The following is an 8709-nucleotide window of genomic DNA, read 5'->3' as shown; positions in this document are numbered from 1 at the left end:
TAACAGGTTTATTATCTTATAGTTTAGAAGTCTAAAAAGGACCTCACTGAGCTAAAATCAAGATGTCAGCATTCCTTTAAGAGGCTCTAGAGGAAAATCTGTTTCCTTGCCTTTTCCAGCTTCTAGAGGCTGACTGCATTCCTTGGCTCATGGCCTCGCCTCTATTTTCAAAGTCAACTGCATGAATATTCAAACTTCTCTCTCCTCTCCTCTCCTCTCCTCTCCTCTCTGCTCCCCTCCCCTTCTCCTCTTTTTCTCTTTCTTACTCTCTCTCTCCTCCTCTCTGTCTTTCTCATCTCAGCTTCTATCTTCATATCTCATTCTATGGCTCTAAAACTCCTGCCTCTCCCTCCTATAACAACTCTGATGAGTATATTGGACTCACCAGGATATCAGGATAACCTTCCCATTTGGATCCTTAAGCATACCTTCAAAGTCTCTTTTGCCATGTAAGATACCACATTCACAGATCTCAAGGGTTAGGACATGAACATCTTTAGGAGGTCTTTATTCTCCCTCCCATAGTTACTAATGGAGGATTGCCCTAAGAAATCTCCAGTCCACTGCTCCCTCCTGCCCACCCTTTAGGATACTTATCTAACAAGACTAACATTTCTACCAAGACACTTCTGCTGCCTCTCCAGCCGCCATAACAGTATGAGTGCCTGACTTCCTTTGGCTCAAGATCCCAAATTAAATCTTCTCTTTCCCATTCTCTTTAAAAACGAAGCTGGTTTCCCCATTGGGACCCATTCCAGGCCTGTGTAGATATGGTGTTTGCATCTGGAAAAGCTCTAAATGGCATCAAAGGTAGATGGGAAAATACAGCACCTAGTTCTGTGCCTGGCCTAGAGTGGTCAACAATATTATTTTTTCTCCTACTAGAAAAACTGGGAAAACATCTTGAATCAGAGGCTTCCTTGCTATTGGTGACTGACCCAGTAAGACCTCTATAAAGGAGAGAATAATAATGTATTGGGTTCATACTTTTTGCTAGACACTGTGCTAAGTGTGGATACATATTGTCCCAGTTACTTCTTATATCCACTCTACGAAGTTTGTACTATTATTAGACCCCCTTTACATGTAATGAAAACAAAGATTTCAACAAAGGAGTTGACCAAATTCAAATAACCAGCAAGATTCATTTTAAAGTTCCTGTACTATTTCTTAATCTTCCAAAAGACTGACTATTCCAGTGTTTGGTCTCCAAATCTCTTTATGCTCACTCCTTAGGTGATGGCACCCATTTCAATAGCTTTAAGTATACAGTAAACATGCTTAAACTTAAATCTCCATCCTGGATCTCTTCAGAGAACTCCAGACTCATATATACAACCACCTATTCATTACCTCAATTTTGAGTTCTATTAGATATCTCCAACTTCTAAAACCAAATTCTATTTTTCATCCTCACCAATATGCTCCTCACTCCTCTAGTGATTTTCATTTTAGAAAATGTCACCATCATTCAGTAGTTACCTTTTACACCCCTCTGAACTATCTATCATTAAATCCTATCCTCTTTATTTGCATAACATATGCAGGTAAAGCAGCTAAGTACTTTTCACCACCTGAGTCTAAACGGGGGTGTCCAGTGGAAATATAATGTGAGCCCATGTATCATTTAAAATGTTCCAGTAGTCACATTAAGCAAACAAAAACCTGTCGAATACATATTTTAATAATGGCTTTTATTAGCATATTTAATAACATTTTATTTGAGCAATTATTTTAGTAAAATATTGTCACTTAAACATGTGAGCAATACAATATAAATAATAGTGATTGATATTTTACAATCTTCATTTCCTACTAAGCTTTTAAAATATGATGCATACGACACGCTTACAGCACATCGCAATTTGAATGAACCACATTCCAAGGGCTCGGTAACCATATTTGGCCAGTGGCTTCTGTGTTGGACAGTGCAGATCCAAGATAATCTCTCTAGAATACTACAATAACCTCCTAACTAATCTGCTGTTATTCTCCCGAGTCTAAGATCCAAATAATAGCTTAATTTATCCTTTTAAAGTGTATGTCAGATCATGCCACTGTCTTGTCCAAAATATCTTCAAATCTTCCTATTACCAACAAAGCAAAATTTCAAAGTCTTCTATAATCTGGTCCCTGGGCACCTCCTTGATACAGTTTTCTATCACTCTGCTGTCTCCCATGTGCTCCATCCAGTATACTGGTTCTAGCAGATAGAGTGGATGCTCCACTCAGACCCCCTTGGATCCTTCTGTCAGTTCTCTGTGCTCATCCTCCCATCTCTAGGAGCCATACCCTCTAAAGGCTGACCCCTGTGACCTTCTTTAAAGCATTGCACTTTGGTGCCTTAAACTAGCTCTCTTGCCTGTCCTGGCAGAGTCTAGGGGAGTTTACTTCCTGCCTGGCTCCCTGAAGTGTAGTCTAATTTCTAGAAAAGATGAGGCTAAGGCCAGGACTTTGCCTAAATTCTCATCCTTTCCTGTTCTACCTCCACTACTTTTTTAGAGCTTCCTCCTGGGAGCACTTCATTAATGAATCACTTAAGAAGGAATATGGGCAACCTAACCTAAGCCACTAGCCTTAGACACTCTCCTAAGTCCGGGTTGCCTTTTATTTGTGACTCCTCAGCCTGGAACTCTCTTCTCCCAGAGGGAAACACAGCCTGCTGCCCTCACTCTACTTGGGTCTCCACACATACGTCGCTGCCTCCAGAGAAGCCTTCTCTAACGCACCTGTCCTTTTCTTCCTGTCTCCTTCACTGCTTTGTTTTTCCACGTAATATTTATCACCAGCTGACATGTATTATATAAACGGTTTTGTTGTTGTTGTTGTTGCTGTTGTTTTAGCATGTTTTTTTTTTAAATCTAGAATGTAAACATCATGAAACAACTTAGTTTTGTACATAGTAGCCCAAATACTCAGAGGTGTGCTCAGAGATGCTGATAAATATTTGTTAATAAATAAATGCATGGATGAATTGATGAAGATGGGACCAAATTAGACAGTCTAATTCCAGAGTTCACAGTCCATGTTTTTAAAAAGTCTAATTGTTGATGTTTTACTTTAAGTGTTTCAAACTATTAGTGTGCACATATCCTATTCAATAAACATTTGGCATTATTCATGCTGTATGCTTGGTGCAATGCACTCACCCTGCTGCTACCTCTGTAACAAGGAAAATGGCCTTATTTCATAGGGGAAAGTGAGCTGAAGAAGATATTATTCTCTTGAAACCCTTCCAGTTATTAAAAATCTTACTTTCCAAGCCCTACTGTGACTCCAACCAGTAGTGCAAACAGCATTAACCAAATGTCAGACTGGATACACAAAAACTCAGGTTGAATAAATGAAAGACATATAAAATGCCTAGCACAGTTTCTGGCACATGAGATGCCCTTTATTACCAGTGACTACTTATCATGGCAATTATTTGCGCCATGACTGACACCTTACTTAAAACCTGAGTCTATAACTCAGTTACATCAATGTGAAAAAATGAGGTCTGGTGGGGAACAGTAGTAGAACTCAGAGAGAAGCTGATAAAATACACAGTGCCACATTTCTAGGACTTTACGTGCTAAGCACCAACCACTGTATCCTGCAAATCAGAGGCGAGAAGTAACAGTGAAGGGGAACATATGATTTCTCCAGAGGAAAAGAATTATCATCCCTGTGGCTTTCATAACAAGGCTACTCAGTAAACTTTACTGGTAGTTTGTAGCATGTCTGAAAATACTAGCACATTCTTCCAGTGCCCCAGCCAATATTGCTTTTGGAATAGAGATTATTGGCAGATGTGAAAAAAAAAAAAGACCAAAATAGCTTAGAAATGAGCTTTCTCCTGTGCTAATCACTCTGACCTTTTCCTATTTAAGTAAACCAATGTAACAAGCATGCACTCAGTGTTCAATGTTAATTAGCTTTGGAGTCATTGATTCACCAAGGAAATGCAATCAAATGATAAAAAGATGATTGCTTTAATACCATTAATATTAATATCAAAACCACAAGCAACATAGCAAATGTCATGACACTCCTGAGAAAAATGTTCCTGTCCTACCAAGAAATTATGTTCCCGGGGGTAAGCTCCAGTGAGCACACTCCCCTTCGGCCCTCTGGATGTGGTTCCAAGGCCTGGCAGGGATGGCGAAATGGCAACTTGAGGGCCGTGTTTCTTGTCCTGTACTGTCCTGTTGCTGCTGTAACAAATGACCACAAACACAAACACTTTTTAGTGACAAATTAATTATCTTACTGTCTTGAATGTCATAAGTCCAAAATGGGTCTTATAAGGCTAAAATCTAGGTGTCAGCAGGACTATGTTCCTTGTGTAGGCACTAGGGGCAGAACCTGTCTCCTTGCCTAACCCAACTTCTAGAGGCTACCCTCATTCCTTGACCCTGGTCCCTTACCCATCTTCAAGGTCTGTAGCATCTTCGGATCTCTCTCTCTCTCTCTCTCTCTCTCTCTCTCTCTCTCTCTCTCTAACATCTGCTTCTGTCATCATATCTCTTTCTTGAACTCTGACACTTTCGCTCATAAAGCCCACCAGATAATCCAGGCTAACCTACTCAACTCTAAATCCTTAACTTAATCACATCTGCCAAGTCTCTTTTTTCCCATCAAGGCAACATATTCACAGGTCCTAGGGATGATGGGATTTGGACATATCTGGGAGCATTACTCTATCATATTTACCTCAATAGCACCTCTCTTATTCCTTCTGCATTCTCTGATCTTTCTCCTGTGAACTGTGAGCCCCCACACAACATAAAATCGTTGCTCAAACACTGAACAAATTTTAGCTTGGCTTCCACCTGCACTTGGCTGTGACCCTAAAGATAATCCTAGCCCCAGTGCTGAGTCTTTGCTCAAAATAATGCAAAGCTACCAAACCTCAAAATGTATATTTTCCCAACCCACCTTGCCAGACAATTTTCATTAATTCTCCCATTGCCTCCTTCTTTTTCTTTTTAGCATTTTATTTTATTATTTGTTTTAAGTAATACAGTACATTGGTTAGACATTTATATAGTTTATGAAACAATACCCCCAATTACTCTATCTTCCCTCTGGTTCTGTACATAGCCATTACATTACTGCTGACTGCATTCCCCATGCAGTGCTCACCATCCCCGTGATCATCTATCAACTACTAATTTGTACTTTTTAATTTTTTCAACGCCTTCTCCCAGCCTCCCAACCCCCATCCCCTCTGGCCATCGCCTGATTGTCTTCTACATCTGTGAGTCTGTTTTCCATTAGTTTGTTCTTTTTATTCCTTAGTTTCCATATATAAGTGAAATCATATGGTACTTTTCTTTCTCTGTCTGGCTTATTTCACTCAGCATAAAAACTTCTAGGTCCTGGTACTTATCTTTCTCTGTCTGGCTTATTTCACTCAGCATAATAACCTCTAGGTCCATCCATGTTATTACAAATGGCAGGATTTCATTTTTTTTATGGCTGAGTAATATTCCATTATGTACATGAACCATAACATCTTTATCCAATTATCTGTTGATGGGTATTTAAGTTGCTTCTGTATCTTGGCTATTGTAAATTGTGCTGCCATGAATATTGGTGTGCATAGATCTTTACAAATTATTGTTTTAGTTTTCTTTGGATAAATACCAAGAAGTGAAATTGCTAGGTCAAAAGGTATATCCATTTTTAATTTTATCAAAAACCTATAAACTGTTTTCCATAATGGCTGTACCAATTTGCAATCCTACCAACAGTGTATGAGAGTTTCTTTTTCTCCACATCTTCACCAACACTTGTTATTCTTTGAGTTATTAATGATAGCCACTCTGACAGGTGTGAGGTGATATCTCATTATGGTTTTAATTTGCATTTCTCTGATGTTTGGTGACCATGAGCATCTTTTCATAAGTCTATTGGCCATCCATATTTCCTCTTTGGAGAAATATCCATTCAGGTCTTCTGCCCATTTTTTAATTGGATTATTTGTTGTTGTTGTTGAGTTGTATGACTTCATAAGCAAATATCTTCTCCAATTCACTAGATTGCCTTTTCATTTTGTTGATAATTTCCTTTGCTATGCAAAAGTTGTATGTAGCCCCATGTGTTTATTTTTTCTTTTGTCTCCCTTACTCAAGGAGATATATCAGAAAAAAAATTACTAGTCGCAATACCAGAAAGTTTACTGCCAACGGTTTCTTCTAGAAGTTTTATGGTTTTAGGTCTTACATTTAATTCTTTAATCCATTTTGAATCTATTTTTGCATATGGTGTAAGAAGGTGGTCCATTTTCACTTTTTTGCATATATCTGTCCAACTTTCCCAGAATCATTTATTGAAGAGACTGTCTTTATCCCATTGTATATTCTTGCCTCCTTGGTCATATGTTAAGTGAGCATATAGGTGTGGATTTATTTCTGGGTTCTCTATTCTATTCCATTGATCAATGTATCTGTTTCTATGCCAGTACCATGCTGTTTTGATTACTGTAGCCTTGTGGTATAGTTTGATATCAAGTAGTGTGATACCTCCAACTTTGTTCTTCTTTCTCAAGATTGCTGACTTACTCTCTTCTTAATTTTTCATTTCTACATATCCGTTAGTCCCTTTTTTCTCCCCCCCCTTTTCACTTTTCTATCATCCCTTTTTGTTCCTTATTTGTCCTCCCTTATAAAAATTAGTTACCTTTGTCTTAGTTGGAGTTGAGGTCAGACTGGAGTCTCTCCTCTACTACACTAATCTGAGTAAAGCTGTCTTTCTACCTTTAACAGACATCAGAAAAGGATCTGGTATATGTCTTTTGTACCTTTGTGTGATTTGGAGTCTCGGTGCTTTCTCATTGAAATATAAGTCAGTTTTTGAGATACAGAGAGATCAAGAAAACTTACCAGTTTGACACAGCTAGCAAGGGAGAGGATGTTTTATGAGGGATGCTCCTAGAACCACAACACTGGCCTCTGCACCAGGTAGGGCAAGTAGGGGCATAATATGGATTAGAGTTTATAGAAGATTATCAGAGAAGCTTTGTGGAAAAGATGGGGTATGAGTTAAAGCTTTAAAAAGTATCAAAAACCTCTGGTGGGGAAATGAAAACAAAAACAAGGCAGAGAAATGGAAAGGCGGGAGAGGTCTTAACTGAGTATCTGGTTCTACCCAGGTATTGAAACTCAAGAGAGCCAGGATGCACGTGGTAAACCTTCTCTATAAGGGCACCTGAAAAAGTCCTCATTTTATTTCAAGCTATTTTCTTTTCTGGTCACTTACTTTTAGAATCTACCCCTCTGTATTCTCCTTTGTTCTGTTGCTCACTTTCTCTTCGTAATTTTATCTTTACAAGGCTACAACAAACAAAGTTACTTCAATTCGCCTCAATGATACAGTGTCTAGTGGTGCTGCTCTTAATCACAGTATGAGTAACCAAAGACCCTAGACTCCCAATTATCTGGCATTAAAAACCCAATGCAGCTTTGTTTCAGTTGTTAATAGTATTTGCTACACCTGGGCTACCAGGAGTAGGAGGGATGTTTGACTCTTGGTCTGTCTTATTCTGCATATATATATTTCTGCCCAAATATTCCTTCCATGGTCAGAAACAGGGTAGAATGATAAATGTTACAAATACAGGAATGGTTTCCTTCCCTGATGTCTAATCTACTTCAATCCAGACTTTCACAAGAGCAAGTTTTACTAAAAACTCTAGTCCACAGGTAGCTTGGAATCAACCTTCAACTGAATTCATTATAATCCGTTGCAGTTTTACAGCCTGGCCACTAACAAAGACTCCAGTCATGGGCTGTTGCCTTCTTAATGGGCCAATGTTACTTCTCTAATGCTCTCACATTCAAACAAGAGATAGCTAGTTGTCCGCAAAGACATACATATCTATTAACTTTCTTAAAACATTAATATGGAACCGGACATATGCATAAAAAGAGGAAAAGAGATTATTTCCTTCTAGCACCCACAGTCTATAAGCAAAAAATGATCAAATAAATATAATATCAAACATTTATAAAAGCACAATGAACATAAAGGAAAAAAAATTGCCTAGCTAATCAGGGAAGGTATTTCAGAAGAGGTTGCAGTTAAAGTGATGCTCCAGGATAAAATGGTGTGAGTTTTCTATGTATTAAATTTTGAGGGAAAGGTCATTATAGCCAAGGGGAATAGAATTACGAAAGAATAAAAGAGGGTCACATATTTATATAATGCCAGTGCTTTACATTTTGGGTGCAAAAGGGGTTCTTAGTGAGAAATAAAATTAGCAAAGGAGAATAGGATGGATTATGAGAAACCCTGCATGCAACATTTGGGGTTTAAACTGTTCTGTAGGTGATGTGCAACCACTAAAAGACTGGGCGCATGGAATGACTGTGCCCGGATTTATAACTAAAAATGATGGTGTGGTTGAGAAGTGTGAAAGATGTCGAAGGACACAGTGAGATTGAATAGTGAAGTGAAAAGACCGAATTCCAGGTTCGTATAATAGTCCCAGCAATAGTCCAGCCCACTGGAGGTGTTAACAGTAAGGAGGAGCTGAATATAAGGAAAACGTAGGAAGTAAAATGGACTGGAAATGGGGAGCATGGAGGAGATTTATGGATTGAGTTACTAGGAAACATTGATGCCATCAACTGAATGAGAAGCAACAGAAGTAAACCTTTCTCCAATGATGTAGTCCACCACTAACTTATAGAGTTGGTTGGAACAAACTCTTACAATCGGGCA

This window comes from Pteropus vampyrus, unplaced genomic scaffold, assembly GCF_000151845.1.
Source record: "Pteropus vampyrus isolate Shadow unplaced genomic scaffold, Pvam_2.0 Scaffold61, whole genome shotgun sequence".
Taxonomy (NCBI): domain Eukaryota; kingdom Metazoa; phylum Chordata; class Mammalia; order Chiroptera; family Pteropodidae; genus Pteropus; species Pteropus vampyrus.
This window is presented reverse-complemented; position numbering follows the sequence as displayed.